We start from the raw sequence: 21248 nt of genomic DNA on the forward strand, positions 1-21248 counted from the left end.
GACCCCGGCTTGAAACGCCACAGCGTGCCCTTTTAAGACGGCGCATGCGCCCTTGAAGTCGTCGCTCGGGGAAATTGCAAATATCTCTGAGACCGTGTCCCTGGGGCCTTGTACACACGGTCGGACCAAACCGATGAGAATGAACCGAAGTTCAGTTTCATCGGACCAAACCGACCGTGTGTATAGGCCATCGGTCTGTTTTCCTTCGATCCAAAATTTTAAAACATGCTTCAAAACCGAACCGATGGACCGCTGCCCCATCGGACCAAACCGATGGTTAGTACAGGAAAGCATCGGTTCAAAACCTGCGCATGCTCAGAATCAAGTCGAAGCATGCTTGGAAGCATTGAACTTCATTTTATTCAGCACTTTGTGTGTTTGACGTCACCGCGTTCTGACCCGATCGGATTTTGGACTGAAGGTGTGTACACATATCAGGCCGTACGGCCACTTCAGAGGTGAACCGATGAAAATGGTCCGACGGACCAGTCACATCGGTTTGGTCCGACCGTGTGTACAAGGCCTGGGGGTTTACTTACTCTTTAAATTCTTCCAGAAAACAGTTATTGCCACTACTGTGTATCATTGAAACACAATATAAAGTTTATCATTATTTAAAATAAACATGGCTCTATATTAAGGAGTTTACCAATAAAAATGTGTGGATGTGTAAAGATAATATAGTGCTCATGAGGCCGGGTACTCACGACCAAACATGTATGGTGAAAGCGGTCCGTCGGACCGTTTTCACCATACATGTCTGCCAGAGGGCTTCTGTACGATGGTTGTACACACCATCGTACAGAAGTCCGCGCGTAAACAATACGCGGGGCGTGTCCGCGGTGTCGCCGCGTCGATGACGCGGTGTCGCCGCGACAATGACGCGGCGACATGGGCGGCCCGCCTTTAAAATGCTTCCACGCATGCGTCGAAGTCATTCGACGCATGCGAGGGACGGCGGGCGCCTGGACATGTACGGTAGGTCTGTACTGACGACCGTACATGTCCGAGCGGGCAGAATTCCAGCGGACTGTTTTAAAACAAGTCCAGGAATATTTGTCTGCTGGGAAAAGGCCCGGCGGGCAAATGTTTGCTGGAATTCGGCCTGCTCGCGCCCACACACGACCAAACATGTCTGCTGAAACTGGCCTGCGGGCCAGTTTCAGCAGACATGTTTGGTCGTGAGTATGGGGCCTTAGGCCTCGTACTCACGACCAAACATGTCTGCTGAAACTGGTCCGCGGACCAGTTTCAGCGGACATGTTCGTTCGTGTGTAGGCAGTAACGTACAGAATTCCAGCAAACAATCGTCGGCCAGACCGTTTTCCAACGAACAACTGTTTCCTGGTCTTGCTTTAAAACAGTCTGCTGGAATCGTGTCCGTCAGACATGTTCGGTCGTCTGTACACAAAAGCAGCGTACAAAAACCCCGCGCATGCTCAGTCCAAATGAGGAGACGGGAGCGCTCGTTCAGGTAAAACTCGCGTTTCTTTGGGATATGGCACATTCGTCATTAGAAACCTTTTATTCTAGCAAGAGAACAATGTCTTAAAAAGGCGCACTAAACCACATTTTAAAGCCTCGTTTTATTAATTCTTCTCTTGCTAGAATAACCCCGTTCTCTTGCTGATGCAATTTCAATAGAGTTGTCCCATACTGAAATGTCACATTTCTTGCTTGTGATGTAATCCTTTAATAATGTTTTCTATGCCAGACGTGTGTTTTGGTTGGTGGTCCTCCATAATTTAGAGTAGTCATTTTTGTAAAGGAATGTTCATTTTGTTTTAATTTTTTTTTTTGTTTCTAGTTATGTCACCATTTAAACTATTTTTTTTTTACATGTTTTTTGAAAAATTTTTTTTTTTTTTGGTGTTTCATTAGAGAATATTAAACCATGTTGGCACACCAAATGTCCCCCCCCCCCCCAAGGAGTGTGTCCTTTGTAAATTACCCATTGTATATTTATTAAAGGTTTGCTGCCTAATAATCCCCACAGTATATCAAACAATAGACATGTTTTCAAATGAAAGCAAAAGGCCTTTTATTCAGGCAAATGTCATCACAAAAAAATAAAAAGAACGGCAGCACTAGAATAGATAGCAAACTATATGCAAACTTGCATTTCCAACATGGTGAAGGATAAACTTCCAAGCCTCAGTAGCCAAACACAAAAATATGAAGCAGCAGCACACAAACAAAGGAACCCAAACTGTGGTAGTACAAACACGATGTCCTTTATGTGGAAGGAAATGGAAGGCAGAAAATCAACGTTTCCTCCTCTTTCCAGCCTTCCCTCCAGGCAGCCTTCCAGCGGATCGAACACGGGGTCTTGCAGGTGGGGTTGATGTGGCAGCAGGAGGATGGTGTTCCGCAAGCCGGGCCGGGTCACATAGCCCAGTGTCTGGGGTCAGCAGGCCCCTCTGCATCCACCAAAGGACCTGGTTCATCAGGGCCTTTGCCAGTCTTCTCTGGTCCTCCTCCCCTTCATTTAAATCATGGGCCAATGAGGCACTGAAGGCCTCTGTGGGGTTGAGGGGGGCCCTCATGATGGCGCTTGCCTCCTGGATCATGCGGAGGCTTGCCTCCTCCACAGGCCTCAACTGCCTCCTTCGGCCTGATGGCCTCACCTGGGGGGGAGAAGACTGGCTGGTGGTGGTTCTCCTGGCCGGGTGGACCTGCTGCAGGCCACTGGGCCCAGCCTCCTCCTGGCTGCCACTGACCCCGGCCTCCTCCTGGCTGCCACTGACCCCGGCCTCCTCCTGGCTGCCACTGACCCCGGCCTCCTCCTGGCTGCCACTGACCCCGGCCTCCTCCTGGCTGACAGACACCTGAGGATCTGCCACCTCCTGGCTGATCTCTTCTTCCTGTGTGGAAAAAAAAAGAATTTTTTTACAATTTCGCTAAATAAAACCACACTCATTTTCATGTTTTTCGTTCAGTATTTTCTGTTCATTATTACTTGAATACACTCTACTTCTGACCCCTGCAGTTGTCATCCCTGACACCTATTTGTCTGTACACCTTTTTTTTTGCTTTTTTCCAGCTTGGTTTTATTTTTACAATATCTAATCATTAATCCACCAAGAATTATTTACGCCATAAATATAGAGGAAACTACTATACCTCCTCATCGAAGGGTGGCAGATCTGCATCTCTGTCAGCCAGGCCCTCTTCCTCCGACTCTGCAGGGCTGTGGTCATCTGGGGAAGGTCCGCTGGAAGGTAGCATGGAGGAAAGGTTGGAAGAAAGACTGGACATCGTTTTCCTGCCTTCCATTTCGTCCCGCAAAAAAGCCATCTGTTTATAATACCACAGTTTGGGTTCCTTTGCTTGTCTTGCTGCTGCTCCCGATTTTTTGATTTTATTAGCTTTGTATGCTCTCCTGTATGTGCTTCTGAGGTTGGCAAGTTTATCCTTCACCATGTTGGCAGTGCATCCTGGCACCCATGTTTGCATATAGTTTGCTAGCTCTTCTAGTGCTGCCGCTCGTACATCTTTATTACAATATAATGCGTGTTTTGAATTCCACAGGATGGGCGTGTCCTGATATTTTTGTAGTAAGGCCTCTATAGCTTCCTTGGTTTGTAGTTGGTCCATTTTACTTTTTGAAATATGATATTTTTTTTTGAGTCTAGATTCAAAAAACATAAACCAAAGAAAAATAAATATTCAAAAGGATCAGCGTTGACCTTGATATAATATGTGTCTTTAAATTTATTACCTATATCTAATTACAAACACAGTCTCTCTTGTTTAAACAATGATTGTCAGCTCGGCCGCATTGGTTGTACCAAACATTGATTTGCTAGATGCAGAGCCATTGTTAACATTGCAGTAAATATTTTTAATATTGAAAAATAAACAATGCTTACAAATGACAGTATTCATCTAGGCACTCTTTCCTGTGTAAATCTCATGCCCCTGACAATGGATGACATAAAAGACACTTCCTAATGACCTCTGTACAACCAACACTTGAACAATACTTTGCCTGATCTGAATACACCATTCAAAAACTTGTCAATGAGGTACAGCATTGTTCACATCTCTATTTTGTGAGGTGTCCAAAAGCATTTGGATACCAAAATAACATTGTGGTACCCCATAGACAGAATAGCTTAAAAAGGGTGCAACCAACAGCCCAAACCCCCATCCCATGTGTCTACATTTTCAAGGCCTCTGCTGATCACATTTTTAATTTCCTTACCTTCCTGTCTCTCGCTCCTCGTTTCTCACGCTCGCCTAATTACCGCGTAAGATGCGTAATCACGGCGTAAACCTTTTAAACACTCCGCGTATTTATGAAACCCCGCCCTCGTCACCTTTGCGAGGCCCCTAATCAATGAGTTTAGGAAATATGGCGTTAACTGTGTATGTTCTGGATGCGCTCGAAGATTCTCCGCGTAACGGACGTAAACACGTTGTTTGCATTCTCTACACTCCGCGTATGTATTAAACGCCGCCCTCTTCTCCGCCCATGGCGTAAGAATTCATCTTTTCCACGCCCATAATCTCTGTGGGAAAGGAAAGATGGCGATGTCACACGAGCGGGCACGATGCTCTCATGCCACAAGTGAAGGGACAGAGGCAGGGACGTCCCGATCAAGGAAAAGAAGATATAAAGCCACTAATATGCGGTTCCAGGAAATGGTGGAGTTAGTTTACATCATGCGAAAGAAGGACTATGATGGGGAATTAGGGCCATACAAGACCCCTAACCGCCGAAAGGCACATATTATGGACAAGGTGGCGAGGAGAATGCAGAGGATGTTTGGGATCACCAGGTCCAAGGAACAGCTGAGGAAACGATGGTCAGACTTAAAATTGAGGGAGCCACATCAGATGAAGAAAATACTTAAAATTCTGCGTAAAAGTAAGTAAATATATATTGGGGTTGGGGGGGGGGGGGGGTGGTGATTGTCTGCAATAATGTGTTGCCATGTATATTTCACCATCTGCCTCCTTGGCCAGCTTGTAATTTTAAAGACATGTTGTTATTTATTTTTTAGAACATAAATAACTACATATTTACAAACAGTGTTCTTAGTAAACAACGTAACATCACATAGTTTATCAGAAAGGCTCGGTTATTACAGGAACAACACACCTGGACATGGCTCACTGGCCAAAAACTTTGTTTGTAAACATTGTGTAAAAGCTAGTTCTAGAAAAAAAAAGTATGAGAATGGGAAAGGCAAACAGGATTCATTCTAAAAACAGTGGTAATAAAGCAGATGTTTTCACATCTGCAATGCAGAGCACCTGTGTCTCCCCAAATCAAAAATGGGTTTTGGTAGGGTCTCCCAGAAATACAGTTTAGGGGGGACATCCATGTGTGTCACTTTGCTAAAAAGGGGCAGGATCAGAGCTTGCCATATAGAAGTAATTGCAAAATGTAGGTTTGGTGAAAGATAAAAGTAACTAAATGAAAGCATCTTCTAAGCAATGTGTGCGATTTATGCTCTCCAATATCTGTGTGCTGATGAGTCTACATTTTTTTTGGTTTATTTCAGGGGAAAGAAGTCGCCAGCATTTGGAGGAGGCAGAGAGGGCCAGACAAGGCCAAAATCTGCCATCTCAACATGTGGAGGAGGAGGAGGATGTGGAAGGAGAAGAGGATGTGGAAGGAGAGGAGAATGTGGAAGGAGAAGAGGATGTGGAAGGAGAGGAGGATGTGGAAGGAGAGGAGGATGTGGAAGGAGAGGAGGAAGGAAGAGAGGAGGAAGAAGTAATTTTGGACTTAGAAGTCATAGCAGATGAAGGGCAAGTGGCGGAAGAACAATTTGGCGAATTGAAAGAAGGTGGATTGATGGATGAAGGAGGAGTCCAAGATGATGGGGAAGTGGTGGAAGAAGGAGGAGTGATAGAAGATGATGGGGAGGTGGTGGAAGAAGGAGGAGTGATAGAAGATGTCGAAGAGGTGGAAAGGAGAAGCCCATCAGGTCAGTGTCACCCTAGCTTGATTCCAAAAAACATATGTAGATAGGCCTCATTGAAAAATAATATTGTAAATGCCATTTTTTTTTGTTGTTTTAGGGGAGGAGGATGGTGTGCCAATATTTTCACGTGCAAGTGCTGCTATAATTATTCAGCAGGTAATGGAGTGCAGCACTGAAATGCACAATATGCGTGAAAGGATGTTTCTCATGGAACAGAATGTAACAAATGTCCTTTTGGAATGCAGCACGGAAATGGACAATATGCGGCAAAGAATGATGGTGATCGAATCTAATTTTAAGAACATTATTGACATGATGGGCCGTGTCAAAGACTGAAACACCCCCCGCCCATCCCCCGCCCCCACAAACATTTTTACAGTTTGAATAATGAATACGCCAAAATTTGAATATACACACACAGTGTGCCAACATGTGCTATCTGCCATCACAGAATATCTAATGTCTGTGCTTTGTGGGTCCAACCCCCTCCTCCATCCTCAAGTAGTTGAGAGGAAGGGTTTGCTCCCACAAAACACAGACATTGATCACCCATGATGTCAGATAGCACATGTGGCCATTTGTCTGTTGAACCAATGACATTTGGCGAGTTTGCACTGAATGTGTGTATCTTCCAATTTTGGCGTGTTCCAGTGTGAAAGCACACCATGACTGACTGCTGTTGTGAGTTTTTATATTTTTTGAATTGGATTTTGTTACTTTTTGACCATGTTGAACATTTTGGGATACTATAAAGTTTAGACCATAAAGAATAAACAACGCCAAAAAATTTTTTAAATATATATATAGAATTATAAATCTCTCTAATCACTGAATTTAGTGAAGTAGAGATTTGACTTCAAATTCTCACCTAAAAATTTTCTTTTAGAAAAACACACCAAAAAAAAAAAAAATGGTTAAAAAATTATTGTTTTTTGTGCCTAAAAAATATGGCCAAAAAAAAAATTAAGGCGGTAAACACCCCACCAAATATAATCTATATATATATATATATGTAAACAATAAATCTAACTATATTTGATGAAAAAAAAAGTGAACTTGTTAATAAATGTATAATCTGCATAATATTTTTGGTTGAATTACCTGAAAAAAAAAAGAAAATTTTAAAAAAATTTTGAAGACTCCTAAGTACAAAAGCAGGGAGTAATGAAAAAAATATAAAATTATTTTTGGGGTCATGAACAAGCAAAAATTAAAAAAAATTGACCTCAACATTTACAAATGGAGTTGCTTCTTATTTCTAGACTCAATACCCTGTTTGTAGATGAGTGAATAATGTGCAAAATGTGGTTAGTTACTAAAAGTGGAGAAATCAATTATGCATTACAATTGAAGAAGTTAGTTAGAGAACCAGGAAGACAGAAAAAGAGAAAAAGCATTAATGACAAACAACTGTATAAAGTCCAATGGTCTAATTATTTATTATTTTTTAGAATATTCCTTTCTTTGGGGGCCGAATTAGAAAGAAATATGATCTGGCATAGCAATGGCCCCCCGACCCATGAAGTACTCAACATATTTGTCGCGTACCTCACGAGCTGATTGGGGGGCCAAGCCAGCGCGACCAGTGTCCAGCCCGGGAAGGGGATCTGAGGGTAGTCTTGCCTCAGAACCGATGTCGGGTAGGTACGTCTGGGAGTGCCTGCGTAAAAAGTTGTGCAAAATGCAGCAGGCAAATACAACGGTGTCCAATTTATATTCCGCCAGATGTATCGATGTCCTGAACAGGCGGAACCGGTTGGTGAGTATCCCAAAGGCATTCTCGACTACCCTCCGAGCCCTGGCCAACCGAAAATTAAACACACTCCTCTCTGAGGTGAGGGTCCTCTGGGGAAAAGGCCGCATGAGGTGAGGACCAAGCCCAAAAGCCTCGTCCGCTAGGAACACAAACGGAAGTCCTTCCACATTATCTTCATCTGGTGGCAATGCCAGACCACCAGCTTGGAGACGATCATAGAAATCAGTCCGTGCGAACACTCCCCCATCAGACATCCGGCCGTTCTTCCCCACGTCCACATATAGAAACTCATACTGTGCCGACACCACCGCCATCAACACAATACTATGATAACCCTTGTAATTATAATAGTACGACCCCGAGCGGGGTGGGGGCACAATGCGGACGTGTTTCCCATCTATTGCTCCACCGCAGTTTGGAAAATCACACCGCTGGGCAAATTGGGAAGCCACAGACTGCCATTCCTGTGGTGTGGAGGGTAGCTGTGGGGACAAACAAAATTAGAGATTTAGTACTTTGTAACAAATACATCCTACAAGCATCCTTGTGACAGTTCACAGTATTAAAATTGCATTAGAAAAATGTGCATGGAGAATTTGGGAAATGAAATATATAGGGCCACTTCATTAAGAGACTCCACAGCCCTCTGATGGGGACAATAAAAGTTTGAAGGGGGGGGGGGGGGGCACAAAAACCAAAAAGTCCTGTTAGAAAAAATGGCAAGGTGGGTTTGTCCCTAGGATAGCATGCTGGACAGGTTAATATTGGGTAAGGGACAAATATGCAGGTAGGCCAAGAATAAAACATGTAAAGCTGATATCAACATGCATAGGGAGAAAAGGTAACGTTAGTTAAACACACAGCATATCTGGGAAAATAAAAAGAAAGTTAGTTGGCCACATTATTAGAGCCAGGAAACTTACCTTAATATACTCCTCATGCATAACTTTGATGATGGCAGCACACGTGTCCGGTATGATGACCCCAAGCGCCTGCGGAGAGATGCCTGTCGAGAACTTGAGGTCCTGCAGGCTCCTCCCAGTCGCCAGGTACCGCAACGTGGCAATAAGCCTCTGCTCGGCCGTGATGGCTTGGCGCATCACAGTGTCCTGCCTCGTGATATAGGGGGACAGAAGATCCAGCAGACGGTTGAATACGGGGTCCGTCATGCGGAGAAAATTCCTAAAGTCATTAGGATTATTCTCCTGGAGTTCCCTAAGCAGAGGCATATGTGAGAACTGGTCACGCTGGCGCAACCAATTCTTGGTCCAGAAACGCCTCCGCCCCCTGTTTCTGGCCAAAGTACTGGACAAATGAACATATCCAGCAGCCATCCCATAAACAGCACCAACTCGCGAAAATTGACGCTGCTGCTCCATCATGGCTTCAAACCGGCCGGCTGGTCAGTCAAGAACACACTGAAACAGAAAGCACTCGCAAATCCAGCACTACCTGCGACAAACGCGTGACAAACAGATACGAGCGCACAGGATGCAACTGCTAAAGCAGAAACAACCTGCTTGCCTATAGCCGAATGACAACTACGTTACCGCAAGCACACGCACTGAACCCGTGAATACACGCTGTCAAAGCCTGGAGACCGAGAAGCGCGAATCAGCTCTAACCAAACCTTCACTAACACGAGCAAACACGTAACTAGCAAAAGAGGAACAGAGGGCGGCGCCATTAACTTTGGTCTTCCCCTTTATAGTGACGTCGTACGTAGTTTACGTGCACGCGTTCCGGTACGACGGGAATTTGGTCCGCTGGTGTGTACACGCCAGCGGAACAAAACACAAATCAGCCTTGTACGCCGGAAACTGTCGGGCAGACAGTTTCCAGCGCACAGATCCGGTCGTGAGTACAAGGCCTGAGAGTCACCAGTCAGGAAGCAATGACCGGCTACCCAAATTAACTCTATTTTATCCTTTCAGAAATTGTTGTCCAGTAACCTCCATTACTGTTAGCATCAAAGCATATCAAAACTGATTTTGAAAGTTTAATGTTGAAAGCCAAAACTTTTTTTTTTTTTTTTTCATTTTGGAAAAACAGTTAGAACCTCTGTCAGGTTTTCATTGCTGTCTGTGCTCTGCCTTGGTGATCATTGTCACTGGGAGAGAAAGTAAATGTAACCATTGTCATAGTAACAAAAATATAAGAGGTCTTTCAGTGACGAAACCTGTTCCAGTGGCAACTGTCTAGATTTCCTCTCCCTTCCTGTCTTGTTTTAGCCTATTTCATCATCTGTACAATGCTAAGAGTATGGCATTGTAAGGGCATTGTAACTACTGTGCATGTACACTGGTATTACGTCACCAGTGGCTATCCACTGAGGACAGAAGATGATAGGTAGAAGCTAACAGCTGTGGTGACAAATTGATGGGGAGTACGGACCTTAAATCTCTGTTTACTATAGGGTGACCAGATGTCCCCAGTTTTAGGGGAGAGTCCTTGATTATAGGGGGCTGTCCCCAGAAAATATGTGTCCCCACTTTTATCCATAGTTAAAAGAATGTGTCCCTGATTTCTTTCCAGCTTGTCTGTGATTTGCTTGATGCAGGAGAAGAGAGGGGAGGAATGTTTATGTTCCCAGCTGTGTCCGGGGTTGTTGATGATGTCACATTACGATATCACGTGGTATACCTGTTCCCTCCCCTCCTGGCTTGTGAAGACTTTTTTTTGTGGGAGGTAAGGATATGGATTATTTGCTGCCTTACTCTTCTTAGTGATGGTGTCCTGCAGGGCACATCTGGGCCTAGAGATGGTAATTCAACACAACACTAGGGTACAGGGCCAACACAAGGGGTTGGGCGAGCTTCCAGGAGGAGCAGCTTCTTAATGCACAGTGTTTTAATGTGAAGGATGGGGGTCAGTAAATCAGTAGCAGTAGACACCAATGGCACTTTGTGACATTATTTTATGGAAATTGATTGTGACTAGAGAGCCCTCTGCTGGCACCCACGTTTAAATGCAGCTGGGGGGCATGCCCTGTGACATGAGTGTATTTGTGATTACCTGAACAAAGAGAGGCATGGGGGGGCTGGAGAGGTGACATGCTCCACTTGATGCCACAGACTTCTCCCCGTCCTGCAAGCACATGGTGCCTTCTGTAGCTGTACAGGTGCTACCACCAACTCACCAGCAAATAATGGACTGTGGATACTCACCTGCAGTGCCATGCCAAGATCCGATGAGTACATTTCAGGAAGGGGAGAATTTGTGCTGGAGGTTTTTTTATCATGAGGAGGTGAGGGATTGTATTAAGTGGAGGGAGGAATTTTGGTTTGGGAGGCATTTTGTGTTTTACTTACTATTGGATTCCACAGTGTGTTAAACTCTCTGGATCCAGAAAAAAATAGGTTTAGGTATTTTTTTACGTTATCCCTTTAAGCCCCCCCCCCATGCGCACACACACTGGTACCACACCCAACATTTGTTGTAGCGTGCTTGGTGTGCCACTACCATCCATGCCCCCTGTTCCTCCCATGCCCCATCCTCAATAAAAGGTGGGCATGGTCAGGAGTGTATCTCCGGATTTAATTTTGAAAATCTGTTCACCCTAGTTTACTGGAGGTAAGTACTGTATGCCACAATGTTCAAAAAAGGGCAAGAACTCTAGAGGCCAGCAACATATACAGTTACATTTTAAGCATTTATTAACTGCTTTTGTTTCATGTAAGCGTCAAAGCACCATTATCAAAACTTCACTGGGATTATTAGCACTTCAATAAAAAATACTTTGGTAAATTTGTCCATTCTGGAAATGGAGAAATAGAAGATTTCTGTTAAAGCATTAATATTGTGTTTCATGCATTGTGTGGGGCCCTGAATCTGGAATATTTTGTATGGGAAGATCACATATTCTATACACGAAATGAAGAGTAGTGCAAAGTTATGGTCCCTATTTAAAGATTACAATGCAATAGATCAACAATCGACTAGTTAGTAAACTGATAATCATCCACAATTTAAACCAGAACCACAGGCCTAGGGACATGCTGATCCGATTTGTATCCATGTTGTCATTGGATAAACAAAAGATAAGCTCAACACAGACACATGATTAGACAGACACAACCAACATTATCAGTGTTTAATAGACACGTGCATTTTAGAAATGTTCTTTTTGTTTTGTTTCAGATGCATCCGTTCATAAAAGTATTTTGTTTTGTCATAAATTATGTTGACCCGATAAGTTTTTGGAATATTCGTCTGGATGGAATCAAAACATTTTGCAGTTTTTCCGTAAGATTGCTATATTCAATATATTATCGAATCGGACAGATTCTAAGCGGAAGGATTCTATATTTTCGGAAGTTAGTTCAACCCACCAAGAGAAATGGCATGGACTGATTTGACTGGCGTCATGTACATCCAAATTAACGAATTGAAAGAACTTCGATCCATTCATTATCCAAATCCAAATTACTTAACAAATTTAAAAACTCAATTAATTTCCCCGTGAGCCCGAACTACTATACATAGTACACTGTACATCCGAATCTCTGAAAATTAATATTTAGTCATAAAACTAATCAAATCAAAACACACATGTCTAGTGCTTAACCCAGGGATCCTCAAACTTCGGCCCTCCAGCTGTTGTAGAACTACACATCCCATGAGGCATTGTAACACACTGACATTCACAGACATGACTAGGCATGATGGGAATTGTAGTTCCTGAACTGGAGGGCTGTAGTTTGAAGACCCCTGGCTTAACCAGTTTGTGAAGATTGGACATGCAGATTAGAGTCCTGATTTAGGGTCCTGGCTGATATATCAAGGCCACGGAGACCATGGAGATCATATAATGCCTTGTACACACGATCGGAATTTCCGATGGAAAAAGTCAAACGGAATTTTTTCATCGGATATTCCAACCGTGTGTGTGCCCCATCTGAGTTTTTCCATTGGAAATTCCGACGGACTTAGAAAGTTCCATACAGACGAATGGAATTTCCGATGGAATTTTTTTTCATCGCAATAAAAGACATGTTCACTTTTATTGCGATGAAAAAAAATTTCATCGGAAATTCCATTCGTCTGTATGGAACTCCGACGGAGAAAAAAACATGCATGCTCAGAATCAAGTCGACGCATGATCGGAAGCATTGAACTTAATTTTTCTCAGCTCGTCGTAGTGTTGCACGTCACCGCATTTTGGACAGTCAGAATTTGGTGTGACAGTGTGTATGCAAGACAGCTTGAATGGAATTCCGTCAGAAAAATCTGTCTGAGTTTATCCCAATGGAAATTCTGATGGTGTGTACGGGGCATTAATGTGTGTGTGTGTGTATGTAGCACTTCTACACACACCTTTCTTATTAGCGGTGGGAGATTTCAGGGAGACCTGTATGTTTACTTCTAGCTGCCAATGTCCCTGACTAATAAATAATTATGTTCCCTAGCTGCATCTTATTAGCATTTATTATTCTACGGGAGGTATTATGAAACTTGATTAAATCTTCTGAGAACCAGAAGCTAAAATGCTTAGATGAGAATATATGAAGGCAATTTTCTGCTGAGATAAGCAATTTATCAGAGGGAAAGTACACTGATGGTTTCAGTAGGAAAAAATCCAGTAAATAAAAATCAAAAATCAAAAAGAAAAAAAAAACAAGAACGCCATGACCACACAACATAAACTAATGTGTTTTTATCTGTCTAGAAAACCAGATTCTCTTTACACAGGGAACCATAAGGAGCCAGCACTTACCTTCCACCTGTCATTCCTATTTGTTTACAGATTTTCCAATATTTAACCAGGAGAAAACGCAAGCTCAGATGTCAAGAGAGAACACTGACACGTAATGCAAGAACAACAATTGTCCACATCGTACAGCGGTACAAATCATTTTGGCATCAGCCTACCTACTCCAGAGATGCCCTACCTAACCACTGGCCAGCAAGATAAAGTTCAGAATCGGACAATGTTTGGGTCCTTGAGGCTACTGAAAAGAGCACTCACTGTCTAAAAGGAAGAGTATTTGTAATTTTAAGGTAATAGAAAGCAATATAGTACCCTTTAAATTATTGTAACCCCTCCAGAAATGTGTACAGTATATGTTCTGGAAGCAGAGACACTGGAGAATAAAATGGTGGTAGTTGCAATTTTTTTATGCCACACAAAATTTGCGCATTTATTTATCAAACACACATTTCGGGAAAAATACCCTAAATTAATTTTAGTGCAAACAAATACAATATGTAAAGGGCTGCCGATTTCGTGAGGTATATTTGAAGGTTGATAAAGCAGTTTAAGTGTCTAGTTCTTTTAGTAAGTTAGGTAGGGAAGTTATTGGGCAGAAAATGAAAAAGATCAGGTAATCTGCATAAGCAGGATTTTTTTTGTTCCTCATACGATTTGACAAGGCCAGCAATGTTCTCGAATCTAACCCATAATGTGCTCTAATTAAACACAAAAAGTGATTTGGGATAAATATAAATATGCAGGGATATAATGAATCACTTGTCGGGTCCAACTGAAGATAGTAAAGTACTCAGACCATGTCTTATTCACATTGACTGCAGCAGAGTGCAGAAGTAAAGTGTAGAGATCCATTTGTGTATATGGGGACCTAAACCTGCGTTGAAGGGTGGCTTGCAAAACATGTCAGTCTATCCTATCAAATGCCTTTTCAGCGTATGTACAGCAAAGCATTAGGGGGGGGGGGACATTGTAGGACCAGGTGACCACAAAATATAAGTGTTTTCTGTGATCCACCAAAGCTTGAAACCATAATATACCCTCAAATGAGGAAAAAAAGGGGGGGGGGGAATAAATATTTCTAAACCCCTTAACATATAGCAATAAAGTGTTTACAAGGTGGTTATGGCAGAGCTCAATGCAACTCCCGGATATATAAATTCAGCTTAATCAGGAGATAAGAGGGTCATTTATGCTCTGAAACAGAAATGTAAGAATCTTATATAATATAACAAAAAATAATAACACATTTTACACAAAATTAGATGTATGTCTCTCAACATGTCAGCACCCCAAAGGTTCCCCTACCTGAACTATAACACAACAGTACAGGATAAAAATAAGAAAATACCATCCCAAATGCAGCACATCCCATCTCGGGTTTCATTTTTGAAAACAGTAGGCTTTTAAGTTCCCCAAAAACATTCACCACCTGTGTGTGATTAGCTTGAGCCAGGAATTTATTGTGTGTGGATTCTGGTATACAGTACGCAACAATGTAAGTCGTTTGGTTACATAACCAGTTTTCACCTGAGCCCCATGTTTGATAAGGACTCCTCAAATCTCACATTTGTGAGCCTCCCAAACAAACAGGGGGATGGTTGAATTGGTACAACTGACTGAGAGACACGTTTGCAGCACCCCGTCTACATCTGTTCTGATTGCAGCGTCTTGGACGAAAGGTTCATTCAATCTCCAAGATTAGCATTCGGACAGAGAGGCTGCGAGGTAAAGCATAAGATGAATTGGGGCATAATCGGAGATTAAGGTGTTTCTGACAGGATGGTGGTGGGGGTATATGTGTTTCACAAATGAGAATCTGTTTAAGTACAAGAGAATAAAAGGTGTCATCTTTGTAATGAGTTGTTGAGGAAATAGTCATTGACTAATGTTACTGGTGTCAAATCAATTCTTCCTTTTATGAATAGATAGCATCCCTGTTTATTCTGCTTCTGGTTAATAAAGGTTTACAGGACCAATTCTGGAATAAAAAGGTTCATGCCTTTGGATTGAGATAGGGTAGATGAGCAGTGATAGGCCACTGGGAAATGCTTGAAATGCGTTTCTTGAAAGTAGACTATGAGGTTTATTTACTAAAGGCAAATACTGTATACTGTGCACTGCAAGTGCACTTGCTCCAGAGCTTAGTAAATGAGGTAAAGCTTCACTTTGCAAAGAATACTCAATCATATGCAAGGGAAATTAAAAACAGCATGTTTTCTTGTACATGACTGGGTGATAGAAAATAAGTAGAGCTTCCCCTCATTTCAGAGCTTTCCCTCGGATCTAGAGCAAATGCACTTGAAGTGCACTTGCAGAGCACAGTATATTTGCCTTTAGTAAATCAACCTCCCCATGTGCTTGCACATGTTTCAGATCCAGTAGGGAGCCTAGAGTAATTCTCAGGAATGTTTTTTTTCCCTTAATATTCAGAGAGGTGAATGTTTTAGGACCCTTTGTTGCATGATAGTCATGGATAGTCCTGCAGAGAGCAGATGGGAAGGGTACAAAACGTTGTCAGAACATCTTTTCTCCACTTGGGAAACATTGTTCGGCTGCATTCTATGCTAGACATGTGCACACTGAAATATTTAGTTTTGTAATTTCGTTTTCGTCCAAAAAATAAATTTATTTAGTTACTCCCGAAATTTGTTTTTATTTATTTAGTTTTTCGTAAAAAAAATGCATTCGTCCGAAAATCCAAATTAAGGTCGAATCTGTCATTGAAGGCTTATGGTGTCTGTCGAATGTTCTAAAAAAAAAAAAAGATTCGATAGAATCTTTAAAAAAAAAAAAAAAATGTCGACTCTTCATGTCTCTCTATGTCGAATCTTTTCTCTCTATGTCGAATCTGTCATTGAAGGCTTTTGGTGTCTGTCGAATAGGATTTTTTCGGGAGCAGTGAATTTAATAATGCTAAAAGTGAAACAATAAAAGTGAAATATTACTTTAAATTTCGTACCTAGGGGGGGTGTAAAGTTAGCATGTGAAATAGAGCATGTTTCCAGTACTTAGAACTGTCCCTGCACAAAGTGTAATTTCTGAAAGGAAAAAAAGTCTTTTAAAACCGGCTTTGCGGCTATAATGAATTGTCGGCTCTGGCAATTCAGAGCGAATCCATTCATAAAAAATAAAAATAAAAAGCCTGGGGGTACCCCCAAATTCCATTACCAGGCCCTTCAGATCTGGAATGGATATTAAGGGGAACCCCGCCGTCAATTTAAAAAAAAAATGACGTGGGGTTCCCCCCAAATATCCATTCCAGACCCTTCAGGTCTGGTGTGGATTTTAAGGGGAACTCCACCCCAAATTATTAAAAAAATGGCGTGGAATTCCCCCAAAAATTCACACTAGACCCCTTATCCGAGCACGTTAACCTGGCCGGCCGCAGAAAAGAGGGGGGGACAGAGTGCAGCCCCCCTCTCCTGAACCGTACCAGGCCACATGCCCTCAACATGGGGAGGATGTCCCCATGTTGATGGGGACAAGGGCCTCATCCCCACAACCCTTGCCCGGTGGTTGTGGGGGTCTGCGGGCAGGGGGCTTATCAGAATCTGGAAGACCCCTTTAACAAAGGGGACCCCCAGATCCTGCCCCCCCCCTATGTGAATTGATAATGGGGTACATTGTACCCCTACCATTTCACGAAGCAAGTGTAAATAGTTTAAAAAAACACACACACACCTAGAAAAAAGTCCTTTATTAATAATAAAAAATAAAAAATAATCCAGCGGTGACACTGGTTCCCGGCTTTCTGCTCCAACGTTGTCTGTATCCACGGGTGCGGGTGATCTCCTGTCCAGCGATGAGAAGATCCATCCATCCAGAGCGCAGCATCGCCGACCTCCTCTCACCGCTGGACACAGCCCACCGAATGAGCGGCTAAAGCTGTGACATTTCTTATATAGGGGAGGCGGGGCCACCCGTCACGTGACCCCGCACCCTCTGACTCACCCTCTGCTACATCACTGGGGAAGCCCAGCAAGGGAGAAGACTGGGCTTCCCCAGTGACGTAGCAGAGGGTGCGGGGTCACGTGACGGGTGGCCCCGCCTCCCCTATATAAAAGGAGGTCGATGCTGTGTTCCCAGTACAGAGGAACACACATCGATCTACTCCCCTTGTGAGTCCCCTCCCCCCTACAGTTAGAACACACTTTAGGGAACATATTAACCCCTTCAGCGCCCCCTAGTGTTAACCTCTTCCCTGCCAGTCACATTAACACAGTAATGAGTGAGTGAGAAACTTATATAGCGCAAACAAATGCGAACTTAATTGCCTCAAGGCAGTTTTATAGCACTAATCGCTGTATAAATGTGAATGGTCCCAAAAACGTGTCAAAAGTGTCCGCCGTAATGTCACGGTCACAATAAAAATTGCAGATCGCCGCCATTACTAGTAAAAAAAAAAATAATTACAGAAATCTATCCCCTATTCTGTAGACGCTATAACTTTTGTGCAAACCAATCAATATACGCTTATTGCGATTTTTTTTTTACCAAAAATATGTAGAAGAATACATATCAGTCTAAACTGAGGAAAACATTTATTTTTTTTTTAAATGTGATATTTATTAAATCAAATATTAAAAAATATTGGGCCAGATTCACATAGAGATACGACGGTGTATCTCCTGATACACCGTCGTATCTCAGAGTTGCATCGGTCATATCTATGCGACTGATTCATAGAATCAGTTACGCATAGATATGCCTCATGCCCCGTACACACCATCACTTTATGTGATGAAAAAAAACGACACTTTCTGTGAAGTAAAAAATGACATTTTTGAAACTTCAATTTTCAAAGACGAAGTTGCCTACACACCATCGTTTTTCTCACAATGTTGCAAAGTGAGGTTACGTTCCACCACATTTTACCATTAAAGTAGCTTCTGGGCATGCGTGGATGAAAAATTGTCTTACAAAACGACGTTTTTTGCTACACACAGTCAATTTCTGTGAAGTAAAAAGTGCACTTTTGAAAAACGACACATAAAATTGAAGCATGCTTCAATTTTTTTTGGTCGTTTTTTACAAGACATAAAACGACGTTTTCCCCCACACACAGTCAATTAAAGTGACGTTTTTAAAAACGTCATTTTTTTTCATCACATAAAGTGATGGTGTGTACGCGGCATCAGATCCAACAGGTGTAACTGTGTTACACCGTCGGATCTTAACTGCAATTTTAAAATATCCGCTGGGGGCGTTCTCGCTGATTTACGGCGAGAATATGTAAATCAGCGAGATACGCCAATTCACGAACGTACGCGGGCCCGACGCAGTCACTTTACGCCGTTTACTTAAGGGTTTTCCCGGCGTATAGTTACCCCTGCTTCTATGAGGCGGAGCCAATGTTAAGTATGGCCGTCGTTCCCGCGACGAAATTTGAATTTTTTACGTTGTTTTCCTAAGTCGTTCGCGAATAGGGATTTGCGGAAATGACGCTCACGTCAGCTTCATTGACGTTTTCCGTCGTGAGTTGGAACATGCGCACTGGGCTATTTTTCCGGCCGGCGCATGCGCAGTTCGATCGGCGCAGGGGGGGGGGTTAATTTAAATACAAGCCGCCCCCTTTGAATTACGCGGCCTTACGCCGGGCCATTTACACTACGCCGCCGCAAATTACGGAGCAAGTGCTTTGAGAATACGGCACTTGCTCCAGTAAGTTGCGGCGGCGTAGTGTAAATGGCTTACGCTACGCCGCCGCGGATTCTATGTAAATCTGGCCCATTGTGTTTTTTTTTTTAAATTGTCACTCTTCTTTTGTTTATAACGCAAAAATTAAAAACCGCAGAGATGATCAAATACCACCAAACAAAAGCTCTATTTGTGGGGGGAAAAAACATAAAGATTTCATTTGGGTACAGTGTTGCATGACCGCGCAATTGTCATTCAAAGTGCAACAGCGCTGAAAACTAAAAATTGTCAGGAAGGGGGTGAAAATGCCCTGTATGGAAAGGGTTAAGAACATCAGAGAGTCATCTTCTCTAAACTAATTCAAACCAAAACGAAAAACTTTTTTTTATAGAAAGCTTACATTTAACCTTTATGTTATCCTGTGTATTTCTTGTGTTTTCCTTGTAAAGTGCTTTGAGAAGCTACCTTTAAAGGTGCTATATAAAATAAAGTTTATTATTATTATTATTATTAAGAGGGGGAAAAGGGGATGGAGTTGTGATTGAAGTTTTAGAGTTGACTTGGGTGGAGTAGTTAGGGTGTAGATAGAAGTGTGGGTGTCTGGGTCGCCAAAGGGAAGTGGAAGTGGCTAATGGAGCAGATAAAGAAGCAAGTGAAGTAAAACTGGAGTGGGATAAAGAGAGGGGAAAAGCAATGAAGAGTGCTCACTCAGCTGTGAAGTGTGAGTTTTGAAGCCTAATGTTGGGTGTGAGTGAGCTTTAGCAGAAGAGGATAGAAGATTTACTCCAAATTCAAGCACAGAGGTGTATCTGCATACTGTAAATAACAGACAAATCTGCTGGCATCCAACTTGTGAAGCTGGTTGGGGGAGAGGGGGGTAATGTTATGTGCAGCCATCGCCACTGACAGCCTTGGACAACCTAAGGGCACAGTATAATTTTTTAAGAGCACTTAAACACACAACTTGTGAGACAAGTCTACTTTTAAATGCTTTTGTTGACTATAGCTTACTGTAGTTTCTTAAAAGTCATTAAATAAAATATAGCAGTAAAATTTTATTTTATAAGCAGAAGACTATAATTGTTAGTTTTTTACTGTCAAATTTATTGGGGAAAAAATTAAGTATATGACAACTAAACAAAACATGGATAATTTCCAAAAGCATGCTGTAAAATGTAAATAAAATGCATAGCCTAAAGGGCCAGTCCATGTAATACCGATTTTTTCATTTTTTGTAGATGCTGGTTGTTCTAATATGTTATATGTAATATGTAATATGTAACATATTACAACACTGGTGAGTTAAAGCACCTGACATTTTTTTTATATTTCTTGGAAACTCTATTGGTGAGACATTTTGGGTTTGCACACCTGCTCAGGGGTTCCTATCCTCTTTTCTTTTATTGGACACAGCCAATCACATGGGTAAAGAGCTATGTCATTGGCTCTTTACTGAGATCGGGGTCGCAATAGTTTTTTAAATAAATTGCCCATTTTAACTTGGACGCTGCGCAATGAGTTTTCCTTTTCTTGTATGATCAATGGTTGGATCGGCCTCCGTGGATATCCTGTGGCTTTATCATTGGCTTGGTTTCACTAATGATCCCCTATGGATGATCTGCACCTAATGTGAGGGGTAATAATGCTCACAGAGGGGGATATAGGGCCAGATCCACAAAGAACCAGCGTAACGTAAAAATTCCCATTTAAGTTACACTGCCTTAAAATTTCTACCTAAGTGCCCGATCCACAAAGCACTTACCTAGAAATTTTCGGCTGTGTAACTTAAATTCCGCCGGCACAAGGCGTTCCTCTTCAAATGGGGGCGATTCCCATTTAAATTAGGCGCGCTCCCGCGCCGGCCGTACTGCGCATGCTCGTGACGTCATTTTCCCCGACGTGCATAGCGCGAAATTACGTTACGCCGAGCTTTGTGGATCGCGACGGGTCAATAAAGTTGCATCGGGGGAAAAAAAAGATACGGCGAAAAAAAAAAAATTTTAAAACAAAAAAAAAACGCGTCGCTGGACAGAAGGGTCTGCTTTTACACTTTGTAAAAGCAGCCCTAATTTTACGATTGCAAACTAAAACTTACGGAGAAAAAACAAAGCTGAAAAGCTTTGTGGATTTCCGTAAGTGCTAATTTGCATACCCGAGGCGGCATTTCGACGCAAAATGCCCCCAGCGGCGGATGCGGTACTGCATC

This window comes from Rana temporaria, chromosome 2 (assembly GCF_905171775.1).
Source record: "Rana temporaria chromosome 2, aRanTem1.1, whole genome shotgun sequence".
Classification (NCBI taxonomy): Eukaryota; Metazoa; Chordata; class Amphibia; order Anura; family Ranidae; genus Rana; species Rana temporaria.